This window comes from Sturnus vulgaris, chromosome 7 (assembly GCF_052056855.1).
Source record: "Sturnus vulgaris isolate bStuVul1 chromosome 7, bStuVul1.hap1, whole genome shotgun sequence".
Taxonomy (NCBI): domain Eukaryota; kingdom Metazoa; phylum Chordata; class Aves; order Passeriformes; family Sturnidae; genus Sturnus; species Sturnus vulgaris.
The window spans coordinates 11,318,632-11,333,196 of NC_142249.1; the positions used below are offsets into that span (position 1 = coordinate 11,318,632).

Consider the following 14,565-nt stretch of genomic DNA (forward strand, 5'->3'; position numbering starts at 1 on the left):
TATCTAGCAAATCTAGGTTTAGCTTGAGGTTGAATGGAAGCTTATTGCTGTTTAAAAACAACCCAGCTTGGGAAAAGCCCGCTTGCAAACATGAGAAAGTAACAAAATGCTCTAAGTGGTTTCTTAGGAAAAACAGCACCAGCAGTAAAACTTTTCACACGGGGTATTTCGCCGGAAGGTGTGTCAGTGTAATAGTCAGACCTACATTCTCCATCTCATCTGTGAATGGAGAGTCTTCACGGGGGTGGCGAGAATCCTTCGTTCCTTGCCCTCAGTCCCAGAAACACAATATGAGCCCTTAAGGGCTTTTTATTTTTGCCCCTATTTTCACAGAATGGGGCAGTCGCTCTCCATTCCTGATGGAATGCGCTTATCAGGGGCAGGATTGGGCAGATAAGCTATGTTATGTCAAAGCTTGCTGTAAATACTTTCGGGCGCTTACACACAGTTGAGGAACTCCTGGAAACGTTATTGCAGAGACCGAGTGGGAGATGTTGGGTGTCACACCAAAACACGCCAATTCCTCTTTTTGCTTAGCTTTCGGCGGCTCAAGGTGAGGGTGAAAGAAACGAACAGGAGAAGTGCAGAGCAGGCGGGTCTGAAGAGCGGGACACCAGGTGAGGAGGGCGGCGGCCCGGGGATCGCGGGGTTCGGTGCAGGGCCGGGGTCGGTGCAACCCTGGGGGTTCAGTGCAGCCCCGGGAGCGGGTGCGGTGCGGGGAGCGGTGCAGCCCCGGGAGCGTCGCTGGAGTGCGGGGTGTCGGTGCAGCCCAGGGGTGTCGGTGCAGTGCAGGATTCGGTACAGCCCGGGGTGTCGGTACAGCACCGGGAGCTAGTGCAGTGCGGGGTTCGGTGCAGCCCCAGGAGCGTCGGTACAGCCCCGGGATGTCAGTGGAGTGCGGGATTCGGTACAGCCCCGGGAGCGGGTGCAGCCCGGGGTGTCGGTGCAGCCCCGGGAGCGGGTACAGCGCCGGGATGTCGGTGCAGCCCGGACCCCACACGGGCAGCGGTGCCCGCCGGGCGGCGCTGCGGGCCCGGGCCGTGCGGGCGGTGCCGCCTCCGCCCCTGTCGGGCGGGCGGGGAGGGGCCGGGGCTGAGCCCCGCTGGCTCCGCTCCGCTCCCCGGCTCCTGGGCAGGGCAGCGTCCGCCGGCGGCTCGGGGCGGGCGGTGGCGGCACGGCGGCAGCGCCCTTCGGAGGCAGAGGTACAGCTCCAGCTCCCCCGGCACTCCCGGCCCGCACGGCTCCCTTTGTTTCGCGGCACCCGCGCGGGACACGCTGCAGGCTTGGGGAAAAGGGATGGAGAAAGGGATAGGGAAAGGGATGGGGCTGGGGCGGTGGTGTGGAGGAGGGGGCGGCGGGGCTGGGTGCGGGTGCCGAGCGCGGCAGCCCCGGCTCCTCCTGCGCGCCCGTGCCCCGCTCAGAAGTGCGGCTCCGGGACGGTCTGCGTGCGTGTGGCTGCGGGGAGCGTGTGCTGGATGGCAGCGGGGCTGGGACAGCTTCACTGAGGCGTGAACACGGAGCGCACACACGCTGGGACGGTCCGGGGCTCGCTCCCTAAGTACGAGTGTGTCTCTGTGTCTGTGTGTGTGTGTGTGTCTGTGCGTGCGTGCTCTTTCTGCGAAGAGAGCGTGGCATCTGTTTCTTCTTGTCTGAAATAATTACCCTGTGTGCGCGGCTTTGCTTGAATTCAAAAGAACGGGTTCGGCTGTGGGGCTCGGGGGAGCTGTGGGAAGAGTGCTGGTAACTTGGAGCAGGATGATGGATTCTGCTGTCGGGTAACACTTGGAGAGGAGACTTGAGGAAGGGCTCTCCAGGGCAGGGTCAATGTCCCAGAGAACTTCCCCGAGGGAGGGGACGGGTCGGTGTAGCCTCCCAAGGAAGACCGCCAGTCTGCGCCCATGGAGGCTGTTGGGATTCGGTGTGGGACATCTGTGTTTTGGGAAGGGCATCCCTTTGTTCCTCGCAGTGGCCAGACTCCCCGCTGGAAAACAATGGCCTGGCTAGCAGGGCATGGAAGCACTCCTGGCGCAGGGAGTGGGGCTGGCCGTGCAGTCACCAGGTGGTCCAGTGCTCGCTCGCCGTGCCCACGGTGCCTCTGTGCTCACACGTGCTGCTTGCTTTTTCGAGTAATTGAAAGCTTTGAGATTTCAGACCGTGTCATTAAATCAGTTGCTATGTACTTAGTCAGGACCACTGTTCTGAGGGATAAACGTGACAGTAATAAAATAAAAGCTAACTACTCTTAAAATTTATGTCAGAGAAACTATCTAAAATATATCCAGCTTGGAAATGACCACTGGCATAAAGGTCAGGTAAAACTCCTGACTTTGCGATTTTTGTGTCGAATCATGAGCCTTCCATATCCGTCTGTCCCATTGTTAATTGTGAATTAAGGCTGGCAACAAGCTGCCCATCCTTCCCTGGATGAATCATCACTTTGTCAAGCCCTGTGTCAAAAACAAGGCTTTCCCCAAAAGCGTGCAGTGTTAGAGGACAGAAATAGTCCAACCCATCTGTTAAAGTTAAGCTCAGTCCTTGGCTGCTTTTAAACATATGAAAGGTAATGACGTTCTTCTCATTATGTGCTTTTATTTCCAGTTGTCTCAGGCCTGAGTTTTAGAATGTCTTCAGTTTAGTGCTTAGCAATGTGCTGCCTCTGGCTTAATTTTGTGTGAAGGTGTAAGGGTTGGAGCATTCCCATTCTTCCCAAAGTAACATAAAGTGGTCACTGCTTATGTTGGCTCGTAGCAGTTACTGGCGTGCTAGGTTGCCACAAGTTCTTCCATATCCTCAGGATGTTTCTGAAACATCAGTGTGGTGTTGGATATCTAAAAGGCTTCTGGCTCCTCATGAGCACCACGGACAGACTGAGTGCTCAGCAAAGTGAAGGTGGAAGAACTCATGAAAGCATCTTAAATTCTTAAATCACAGAAGCTTGCCTTTTTACTTTCCTTCTTTCTTTTTTTTTTTTTTTTTTCCCTTTTTTTTGGTAGGAGACCTCGTTAAATCACACCTGTAGGGAGGATCTCTGTGTGGAAATGATGCCAGGGGCCGATAGTTTAGCTCTGCTGTGTTAGCCCTTTCAGGCATTGTGCAAGACTTGGTGTAATTGCCTTTAGAAGGGCAAATGTACATTGCAAGCCTACTAGTGCTTCTGGGAGAAGGGAAAATAAAAGGCAGATGAGGAGAGGAAGTGGGAGAGAGCAATTGGAAACATAAGCAAAACCATTAATTTTTCCCACTGTGCACTCTTAAGAAACTGCTGGCAACATACTGGAGATACTCTGCCTCATGGAAGTGTCAGGGTCTTGCTTCACATGATTCTCTGAGATCATCTGGTTTCCCTGAGCTCTGTGGGAACAGAAATTCCTCATGCTGGAGTCTGATCTCATCTTCCTTCAGCAGCAGTAGTAGCAGTGGCTTGGGAATTGGAGAGGAAGGTGAAGAAAGTGCCAGTGGAATGGTTTGGAGAAAAGCTTAGTTCTAGTGTGGGCCAAGCTGGACATTGCTTCCTCCTTTCATTTGCCTTGTGTGGTCAGAGCTGGGACAAATGCTGACATACCCACCAAAGTTCAGTGCCCTTTCAGACTGCTGAGCTTATTTAGCACAGCTCATGTACTGGACTATAACTCTTACCCTGTATTTAATTCATTTTTTTTTTACTGTACTAATGAACAGCGAACTGAAATGGAAAGTGGTGATTTGAGTGACTGAATGCATCAAGCTTGGGGAATTTCCTGAGTTTGATGAAAGACAAAAATAAAGGGTTTTTCCCTCCCTTATAGCTATGCTGTTAGTCTGTTAAATTCTCAGAGCCTTCTAAGTATCATCTTCTGTTTGTTGTGGGACGACTGGCAAAAATTTTAGGAAGATTGAAGTAGCAATGACCAGCCCTGGAGTCTGTAACTTGATCTCCAGCTTTTTCTCTTCAACTGGGAAAGGAAGTAGCAGCTCTTGTTACACCCTTATGTAACCTCTCCATTCATATCCTCCAAAAAAGAAGGAAACCAGAGCCTGATTTCTGGTGTATAAGCTAACATCAAGGCATGCTTTGTCATAAAGAAACAGCAAAGAAAAACATTAATTTTCTTCTGTTTTGCAGTTCCCAGAATGAAAAAAAAAGCCCCAAAACCCACAACTCTCCCAAAAGTTAAGCATTTTAATTTTGTGCTGATGGGATAGTGGAAATCTCTGCAACTCTTTGTCATATGCTGTGAAGTCGCTGTTAAAGAGGATACTGGAACTGCAGCAAGGGTCGTTTTGTGAATCTTTCCTGGTGTGTTTGAGCATTGGTCTCAAAACATTCATCCTTTGCAGTTGTGCCCCAGTTTGCTTGTGGTTTGGGAAAGCTTTGGTCTTTTGGTGTGTGTTGCACCAGATTTTGGTTCTAAATAGTGTGGAGACCAGGATCTCTTTTTTTTTTTTTGGTTTGGTTTTTTGTTTCCTGACAGTGGCATAGCTTCTAGAGAAAACTGTACAGAAAATTAATCTTTTTGCCTCTCCCAACTCCATTTCACTGGGAAATTTCCCATTTGGTATCACCAAGTAAACTTGTATCCATTTCTTGATATATATTTTAAGTCTGATAGTGAAATCACTGTGGTGATGAGAGAGTTTCAGTGGGAAAATGCTTAAAAATACAGTTTCTGAGGCAAAGAATTATCAAGTCCCCTTTCCAGGTGCAAACTGGTTGGGGACTTCTTCTATGGAGTTAGTAAAGCAGGAGTAATGGACCCCAGAGGCCAGAACAACATCTTTTTTCCAGTGTTCCAGCTTTTGGGAGGAAAGCAATTGAGAGGTGGTTTCCAGCCTAGGTGACCAGATTGAACACTGCAGCAAACAAACTGAAGGATCAAGATAAGAGATCCAAGTATCCAGAGTCCCAAGGAGTAAGGACAAGAAATGTTTACTGTCACTAAGATTTCCTTTCCTTTGCAGAGGTGGGGAGTGGGTGTATCCTGGGCTCAGGTAATTGCCTCGTCTCAGGCTCTTTGGAATGCTGCCTTGGAATTGCTTCTTCAGTATGGGTGTACTACTGAACTTTTCCTTTGTTGTCCCTGTCTTGGAGAGGCAGCAGCCCTTCCAAGGGTCTTGTATCTCAGAAATCTTTATGTTGTTGGGCAGGAGGACCATGAGAGAAAAAGACACCAGGAGGAAAGTAAGAGCACATATCAAGGAGAAAAAGAGGAGATCACTGTGAGGAAGAGGTGCTGAGTAACAGAAGGGTTGGTGGGTGATGTACTATCAGAAGTGCTTGTTGTGTTTTCTAAATGGAGGCAGCAACGAAAGACTCATTTTTCCCTCCTGTAAGCAGAAACCAGTTTTTAAAAATCTGTCACCACAGCCTGGTCAGCACTGGTACAAGTTTCCTGGGCCCACAAATATGCTTTGTATGTCAGCTCTCTTGCTGTTTGCTTTATGCTTCTTTTTCTGTAATATTCTATAATTTTCATAGTTTCTACACTCTAAAGTGCTACTGGGGGTACTTTGAATTGCAAAGTTACAAATACGAATAATTAGACTGTAGGCTTTGCTACAAGGGAAAGAAAAACAGGTAGTGAGCCGTGACATCCTGAAATGTTTCGTCACATCCCGAAAAGTTTCTACTCTTTTATATGCATTTTCTTTATGGAGTCTGTTCTGCTTTTGTCTACAAGAGTATACTGATGTTTGAAGATCTTCGAGAAGACTGGGCCTTAAGGTAATCACCAGTTTTTATGCACGATGGAGCATATTCAGTGTCCTGATGCTGTGCTTAAATCCTTGCCAGTAACCTTTGAGAATGTGCACCTCAGAAATGAGGAAACTGCTGGGTGATGAAGTGTTGAATTCTGTATCTTGGGAAAACACCAGCAAAGGAAGTTACACTTACTCTCTGTGTTCTAATGCCTTTGTGTTAAAACAATTTGAAGCACAATTAAGGGTATCCTTTTAGGGCAGAGGTATCCTTATTGCATAAGGACTGTGGATGGCACTGTAGTGAGAAGTCAGCACTGCTTTTAGGAGAGCTGTTAAAGGGAGTGAGTTGCTATTAATCCTCTCCACTGTTCCTCTATGGAAGCAAATAACCAACTTAACATAGAGACACTGGTGAAGAGATGAAGAGGTCCCATTTTTGCTGGGATTCTGGGAACCACTTCACTGTCCACTTAATAGCTTGGCTAGAGCTTCGTGTTTGAGGGCTGAGAAGAAAGCTTCTCCTAGCAGAGTTCATGCTTACCTGATGTGAAGGGATGGGATGTCTAAGTTCCAGCAGAAAAAACAGCTGCTCTACCTTTTCATCAAGAGAGGCTTGGAGACAGGGCAGCAGAAAGGTGGTAGAGGTTGAAAGACAGATTCCTTTTGGGAATAGTTAAGCCTACAAGATAAACACATGGCTGCTAGAGTGTCTGGAGACCCTTCCTAACTTTTATGTGTTCAGCCTACATCTGTGACTGATGGAGCACTTGAGATTTGTTGTGCAGAGTAAGCTAGGGGAGTGCTAGTTCCCCGTGAACCTTTGGAGAAGGAAAAAGAGTTGTGGAGGGGGTGCAAATGAATCCCTCTATGAAGGAATATTCCTGGTAGTGATGAGGAAATATTGCTGCCATGATGTACCAGGAATCCTCTGTACAGCCTAGTGTAAACCCTGCTCGGCCGAGATGGGCTCAGATAGGAGAGGGAGCAGAAAAGGGTGATTGGGATGGTCAGGGGGGATGGAAAACAGAGGGGCAAACAGGCAATACTGGCTATGCATTACTTGGAATGAAGTCCATTGAAATTAACCTCTGTCAATACTTCCCTGTGAAGGAGAACACACGTTTAAATCTGAAAACAAAACCAAACCCCAGCAGCATTAGCAACAGCAAGAAGCAGTGGATATTAGCTGATCAGGAATACATTTAATCTAGAAATAAGGGCACACCATGAGAGCTGTTTCTCATGGAGAAGGGTGGAAAATGGCCCTCTGGAGCAGTGCAGTGTAGTAGTGACTGTAGGATGTGGTGGGTTTGGCACTGGTCTGGAGCACACAGGACAGACAGAGCTACAATTGCCATTGTTCAGCTCACAGGCTGCCAGGCTGCTGGACTTAAAAGGGCTCTGGAGATTACCTTCAGTGATCAAAGAGTGCAGGGTTCTGTTGGAAAAAAGTTCACTCCAGGAGAAACCCTGGAAAATCTTTTGGCAAGCAAGGGTAGAGCTGGAGCTCCCCGTGCCCTGTGACAGATTTCTGGAACACGGGGAGCTTGCCTGTATCTTGTGTGAATAGAACTTTTTGCTTCCTAAAAACTGCCAGATGATAGTTCTCACTGAAACACAGCGAGGGGAAACTTAGTAGCTGTGAGTGTGTGCTGAGTTTGCCTGCCATGGGACCGGCTGTTTCCCGTCTGTGGAAGGGAGTTGATTTTTTTTTTTTGCTTTCTATTGATGTTTTGAGAAGGTGTCCCTCTCTAAATCTGTGAAGTGTTGTATTTTATTTGGAAAAATCTCTGTTTATCGTGCTAGTTGTTAATAAAAACACCGTCTGCTGGCTTTTAACTTCATGGACATCTGGACAAGAGTGATTATCGTGTGTTGAAATACAACTTCATGAACCACTCCCATTGTCTGAAATATCTCACGATAGAATACACAGGAAGAGCTGGAGATGCCTTGGTTTAGAAATTGATGACTTTCATCCTCTAATTTCAGGTGTCTATCTGAAAATTACTGTTGAGGATGAAAATGACTAAATATAGGTCAACTGCTTGAGACAAGCAAACCTGTCTAAGTACATGTAATTCATTTAAGCCTTGCCTTCCCCTAGATTTTTTTTTTTTATTCTTGGGTTTGGGGAAATAATGCTTCCTCTTCCTGCAACACTTGCATCCAAATTCTCTTATTCCCTTCCTTCATTAAAAGATAGCAGTGTCTTACTGGGCAGAAATTGATGTGTAGAATAGACAGTGATGGCAAGGGTAGGGTGAAACCTTGCACTACAGTTTTACCTTGGCAGCTCCTCCTGGGAGAAATGGGACTAGTTGGGTCTGACTTCCTGCAGGTTTTTCTCTTGTGATGGATTGACTTGCAAAGAAGTAATAATTTCCACTTGAAGCTTTTTCTGCAGCTAGGGAATTTTGCAGACCAATTTTTCTGCTCTGTGGTACTTAATGAGGGGTTTGTTCTCTTTGCAACCCATGTTTCTGATGGAATGCTTGAGCTCAGATCTCCTCTCCTGCCTGCTTTTGTGTGCAAAGTCAGCTGTTCCATTGTCCTTTACTCTGTCCTTTTGAATGAAATTCAACATTAGATGTGTCTGAGAGAGTAATGTGTAGACCAAGAGATATACAGCTGGCATGATTTGTCTTACTTTCATAAAGTACTAGGCTAAAACCATGCCAAACTTTATTTATAAATATTTCAAGGACCCCATCAGTGAGGTTTTCAGGAGGGGAAATTGCAGCGGGCTAGAATAAGATCTTTGGGGTGGTATTTGGGCAACTTCTTTTCCTCCTGTTTTAAATGGAAAAGGACAGGGAAATTTTTGCTTTACCCAGACTTTTACTGCTTGGAAAACGATATGGGTGCATGGAAACTGTGGAAACCTGTGAGTGCCAGCTGCTCTAGGAGTTAGGGTATGCTCAGTTATTGTGGCTGACTTGATGCTGTGTAGATACAGGCACCAGTGCCTCTTCTGGGATCTGGATTTCCTGAAGCTCCTGATTAGGATTGTGTTCATCTGTGACCGGTTTTAAGCCTGGTTCAGTGACTGTCGTGACGAATTTCTGTGGCTGCTTTTCCTCCTGCTGTTGGCAGCTGAGTGAAGCTGTGGTGTTACCTGGCCTATTATTTCGTTTTCTGCATATCTTCAGGGCTTATCACCGACTGCTTAACAGGCGACAAAACATTTGAGCAGAAGATTAGCCGTGCACTCTGGTATTTTAACCCTCTAGTATTAGGACATCTTTCAGTACCTACCTTACCAACGATATGAATTATATGATTTATTATAATTTATTTAAATCAGTGTAATTAGCTATTCCAGTGGCTCCACCGTGAGCAGTTCCTTTGCCTGCATCAGGGATGTGTGGTTCCCGTGCTGACTGCAGGAAAGCAAGGCTTGCTTTCTGCCTGTGCGTTTGTGTGGAATAGAAAGCAAAAATCCTATTTTAGTCAGAGATCTCGATTACAGCTGATTGCTGGATTGCTCCCGAGGGACTGAAACCTCAGCTGAAAGAGGTGATTTGACTTTGGGAGGGCTGATTGTAAATGTTTTGTGAGGATCTGCTACTGAGAGCTCTTTTGAACCCAAGCTCTGGTGCGGTGGCAAGCTACTGGTGTGTGACACACAGCAAACAAAGAAGATCCCCTAATATAAATAAACATTACCTTGTTTTTTGTGCCCTTGTTCTGCAAATGTAACCTTTGGATTTGGCAGGATCCCCCAAAATTGGCAGAAAACTTTGAGCGGCAGCTTGAAAGATTAAGGTAATCAGTTTAAAAGGGCACCCAATGCTTAGTGGAGTTTTGGCTATCCAGCAGTAATTTTTTTTTTTTCTGAAAGAATGAGGGGGGTTTTCTATGTGTCCATATCCTGTATTGACGATTTTTAAAAAGCTATTGTTCAAAGACCACTGTCAGTCTGATATCTAGTCTTTAGTTTAGGGGGAGAAGGCAGCACCTTTGACAACTTTTTGGCTTTGCAGCCACATTTTGTTCCTTATTTTGAAAAAGATTCAGGGGACTCTTAGCAAGGTGTATGTGCCAAAAATTGACCTCTTTTTGTTATTGAGTACTTTATCCCCTTCTGTAGATGTGGACATGGAATGATTATAAAACTCTGTGGTCAGGCAATGACTAAGAAAAGCCTAAATATAAGAAACCACCATGGATCCTGTTTCTGCTGAACTCAGTGGGAATTTAACCAGAATTTTGGACTTAAATAGCCTTGGTAGTGAAGACCTAGATGCATTGAAAATACCCAAGGTGTTTTCCCCATTAAACTAATTAAGGAAAAAAAGATTAAAAAGGACTCCAGAATAGCCATTTTCAGAAAAGGCCACTTTACACCTATAATCGTTGAAGCCTGTCAATATAATCCAAAATGTAAAGGAACATTTGCAGGGTTAAAATGGAGTAGCAGACATATTTTGACTATATTTTCACAGCTGCTAAAGAAGAGTGCCTCAGCAATGTTTAAAGGCCCAAATGTTTTTCCCAAAACCTGGTGCGACTGTATGACTGACCCAGATGACTTAAAGCAAAGCAGAAAGTTGACTTAGGAAATAGATCAGCCCCAGAGTGCTATTACTGGTGGCAGTTATTGTGTTGTGGTTGCAAAATAATTATCAGAAGTAATTTGAAGACATGTACTGCTGGGACTGTAAAGGAGGAATAATAGAATAGATATACCCCATGGTCTCGTAGAGCAGGTATTACCCATGCTAATGTTATTCAAACTAGTGGGAAAAAAATAACAGAAAGTCGCCTTAGAGAAATGCAAACACAACCTCCTCAGGCTGCTGAATTAGTATATTTTCTTTTTTAAGGAAGAGAAGGAGAGCAAAGCTGTATCCTCTGCATACGTGGCTCATATGATTTTGGTTTTGTGGTAAGGTACTGTGCACTTTTTTGGTGATACCAGAGTTGTTAATGGTTTCATCATAGTATGAACAGAAGCATAAGAGAGACATCTCTTTCAGTTTAGGGAAGATTACTGCATAGTGTGGGTTGTAACCAAGCTGATGTAAAAATAAAAAACACCCCACCCACACACCAAAACAAAAACCCCAATACCCCCTAACAAGCCCTAAAGAACTTCAACAACAACCAAACCTCTCATTTCTGCATTTATGAAGAACCTGAGTCCTGCTAATGAAGAAAGTTTCATCCACTGTTTACATCAGGAGGAGATGATGTCCCAGTAAACATTTTTGTACGGGTCCTAACGCAGTCTAATTATCACACTATCGTTTTCCTAAACTGCAGTTAAGTCTCCATTGTTAAACTATTAAAAGATGATATTGCCTCACTGGTTGCAGCTGTTTGTTCAACAGTACCTTAAGTGGCCTGATTCTTTCTTGAAAATTACCCAATCTTTAGATAAACGCGTGGCGTTTGGTAGCAGAGGCCAGCTGAGCATTCGTTTCTCCTGTGGAATTCTCTGGTCAGATCTTCTGTCATCTAAATTGCAGCCAGTGGTGCGAAACTGCCCCTATCTGATGTTGCTACAGGGCTGTTCCCATTTAGCTGATGCTGAATGCAAACATTCCTGCGGTCCCAGTACAAATACACCCCCTAATGCCGCATTTTACTTCTGTAATTCACCAGAGCTGTTTGTTGTTAAGTGCTCAAGGAATCCAGTACACGTGTGTAATGTTCAGTGCCCACGGAAATTTAGAAGAGGTTGCACAAGGCTTCAAATAACAGCTCTTGCTTGGTAGGTAAGATGTGAGAAACATTAGGTAATTCAAAAGCTCCGAATTATAAACCTTTTCAGTTTGGAAAACACTGATTTCAGTGTTCAGTGGGACTGAATGGAAGAAATTCCGAAGCTGTTCAGACACTGGTGAAACCAAAAGGAAAGATGGAGAGTCAGAGGAAGCATTTTAGTTCTTTGAGTGCTTTTACTGATGTTGCCATATCCATTAACATTCCTTCCTGCAATTTGTCTGTCACGTTCCTGCATTTTCTTGCGGGGGGGAAAAAGCAGTGGGCTGCAACACGGAGCTGTTCTGTGCATGCTCTTTTCCACAGGACATGGATGTGTCAGAGCAGTCACAGCTGGAGGGAGGTGCAGGTGTTCCTGGCAGACCGTGGCTGGGCAGATGGGAGGGGGCTGGAAGGAAAGCAAGGGTTTCCTCTGGATGATATCAAGGTTTTTTTCACACATTCTGATGTCGGGAAGCGTAGCTCAGAGTGAAAAGGGCATTGTAGCAGTTCAGCTGAAGCCTCAGTCTGCCTGGTGAGCCAGCTCAGGCTGTCTCCACTGAACTTGCACCTTTGGGGCATCAGTCAGAGCTGCTGAGCCACAAGGTTTGCTGGGCAGCAGAACGGGATAAATTTAAATCCTGCCTCTCGCTAAATTGGTGCTTAGGCTAGTCATGAGCAGCAGCACGAGATGGTGGTTGGCTTTGTTTTGTTCAAGTAATGACATTGTGGCCCTGGCTGCTTTTTGCAGCAGTGGCCTGTCCATGTTCCCACTCTGTGTGGGCTGATTGCTCCTGGACAGAGAAAACCAGGAAGGGATGGGCAGGCATAATTACAGCCTGCCAGGGGCTCAGGATCAGACCTGGAACATGAAATCAGTTTCAACTCCACTGTTGAATTACTGATGTTGCACTTTGTCTCTGTTAAGACTTATAAAAGAAGAAGGGGGGTTATTTTCTACAGCAAGCTGGTTGTAGTGAAACCAAGGGCTTGGGTTTTTAATTTTTTAAAATTTATTTTGTTTTTTTGTTTTTAAATGATCAGAGCTTGAAGCATATGTGAGTACCTCTGTGTCAGTTTTGATGGCAGGGACATTGTCCTCTTGCTACAATGCCTAGGAAAAAATAAAAAGCCAAGCCACCTCTGCAGACAGTGATAGTTCCAGCTCACCAAACTCCTAAGTGTGAGCTAAGGTCTGCACAGCTGTAGGAAGCTGCTGACAATTGCTGCTGTTCTGCTGCTGGAGGGTGATGTGGAAAACCTTGGACAATTCCGTAAGGTGCTGTATGCCAATAACAGGGCATTACTTCATTTCCCCCGTGGAGAATGTGTGCATTTAATTGTCCAAGTCTTTGGGGGTTTTGCCTGTTCTCTGCATTCTTTTCTATTCATACTTCTCATTAACTCTTGTTTCAGTATAGCCAATGATGTGGCTGCTGTGGGATGCTGTGATTTTTCATTTGCCATCCTTGTGGCCAAGAGGGGCGAGAAGATTTTAGATTCAACTGGCCTGGCTGGATGGCAATCCCAGGCACTGCAAGCAGTGAATGCAACAGTCTGTGTTTTAAAAGGCTCTGTGTGGTGTGGGAGTGTGTGGATAAAAGCATTTTAAAGACATAGCCTGCCCAGCACTTCTCCTCCCAAGCATGTTGTCCAACATAAAACAGATCAAACTGTGAAGGATTACTGAACAGACTTTAAAAAAAATTTTTTTGAGAATGGAAACATGTTGCAAATGTTCTCACTCCATTGAATTAAGGCTTAGATATGAGACCAAAGGGAGGAAGAACAGATTTGACAACTGCCTACAGAAGAAGGAGGTATTTTGAAATGCTGCTAATCTTTCCTTTAGGGACAAGAAGGGTAAATTTGGGAGAAACTTCAAGTGGTAAGTGGGTATGGGTGAGACCAGGGAATGTTGGAGGAAGAATCTGGTATACTCCTGTTCTCTCAGATACTGGGAGCAGGTTCTGGTTTCATCCCTCCCATAGAACTGAGAAGCATTCATCTTTTTAAAGGTGTGTGAATACATTCAAAAGTAGAAGCCACTTGCTTTTTATGTACTGCTCTCCAAACTGTGGTGAGCACGCTGTCAGCAGTGCTGATGGGAAATATCAACAGCTGCAAGGCATCTCTGAGTATATGGCAAATACTTGGACATGGATTTGGACTGAGTTTCTGAGCTTTTTCTGAAGTTTAGCCATGTAATGTTGCAATGGTTTGATATTTTTTTCTGTGTCGTGTGCTGATTTTTCACATTTTTTATAAAGCTACTTCTAAAATTAGCATTTTGTATTTTGAAAGTACTGTATATTGATCTTCTACTACATTCTTCTAGTGGATTAATTTCAGTTATTAAGCCCTATTTAATTGATTAATATATGTTTAAATACTGTTGGTTTCTCTTAGCAGTGCTTTTCCCACTTTTTACCTCAGATAGACAGCCAAATTATCCCACAGGCTGGATTTTCCTTTGTTAGCTAAACCAGAGCAGGGATTACAATTGGATTCCACCAAGGCAAAGGCTAACAACACTGGTATGGCAGAATACTCTTGAATCATACATAAGTGTAGGAGGTCTTTGATGATCTTTAATGAGTTTTTGCAAAGGCTAGGCTGTTGAAAATGGTTTTGAGCAATCAGTGTTAAATAAGTTCTCAGCCTGTTCAATCTTTTCATCATTTGGGTTTCTAATATTTTCTAACTCGCAAGTTACTGAAGAGTATACTCATAGAATGCTGTAACTTATTGTGGAAAAAACCAAGCTGAAAATTAATCTTTGACCATAAAATGGAACTTTTCCAATACATTGATAAGTCAATATCTGGATACAACTTTTTGATCCAGCTTATAATAGTAGATATGGTGTCTTCCTGTACCTCTTCTGCAAAATATGCCACTGAGTTTGGAAATACATGGATGTTTTTGGTGGGTTTGGCTGCTCTTGCTCTTGAAATTCCCAAGCAGTGATGCATGAAGTGTGGTAGGTGGTATGTAATTTCACAATGGTAAATGAGGTATTGTACTTAGAACTTAAATTTTAGGTTTAAATTGCCCTTATTAGGATTTTTGTATTGTTTTTTTTATATATTTGGCCACAAACCCATTATTTAATAAGTTCCATGCTTGAGAAGGGCTTTATTTTTTCAGCCTTCAAGAATTATTTGAGCATTAGTT

General features: G+C 44.8%; 1 protein-coding gene across 5 annotated transcripts in view; it reads left to right on the forward strand.

Annotated features, from left to right (window-relative positions):
* Positions 1-542: 542 nt before the first annotated feature.
* The window catches only part of MYO1B (myosin IB), a 106,463-nt gene continuing 92,440 nt past the window's right edge, over positions 543-14,565 (forward strand). For 4 of the 5 annotated variants that reach the window (XM_014880925.2, XM_088167796.1, XM_014880928.2 and 1 more), the window contains exon 1: positions 1,083-1,202. The gene's annotated coding sequence lies outside the window, so the exon portion shown is untranslated. Of the gene's footprint in view, positions 618-1,082; positions 1,203-14,565 lie in introns of those variants that run through there. The other variant, XM_088167795.1, reaches the window with a different exon arrangement.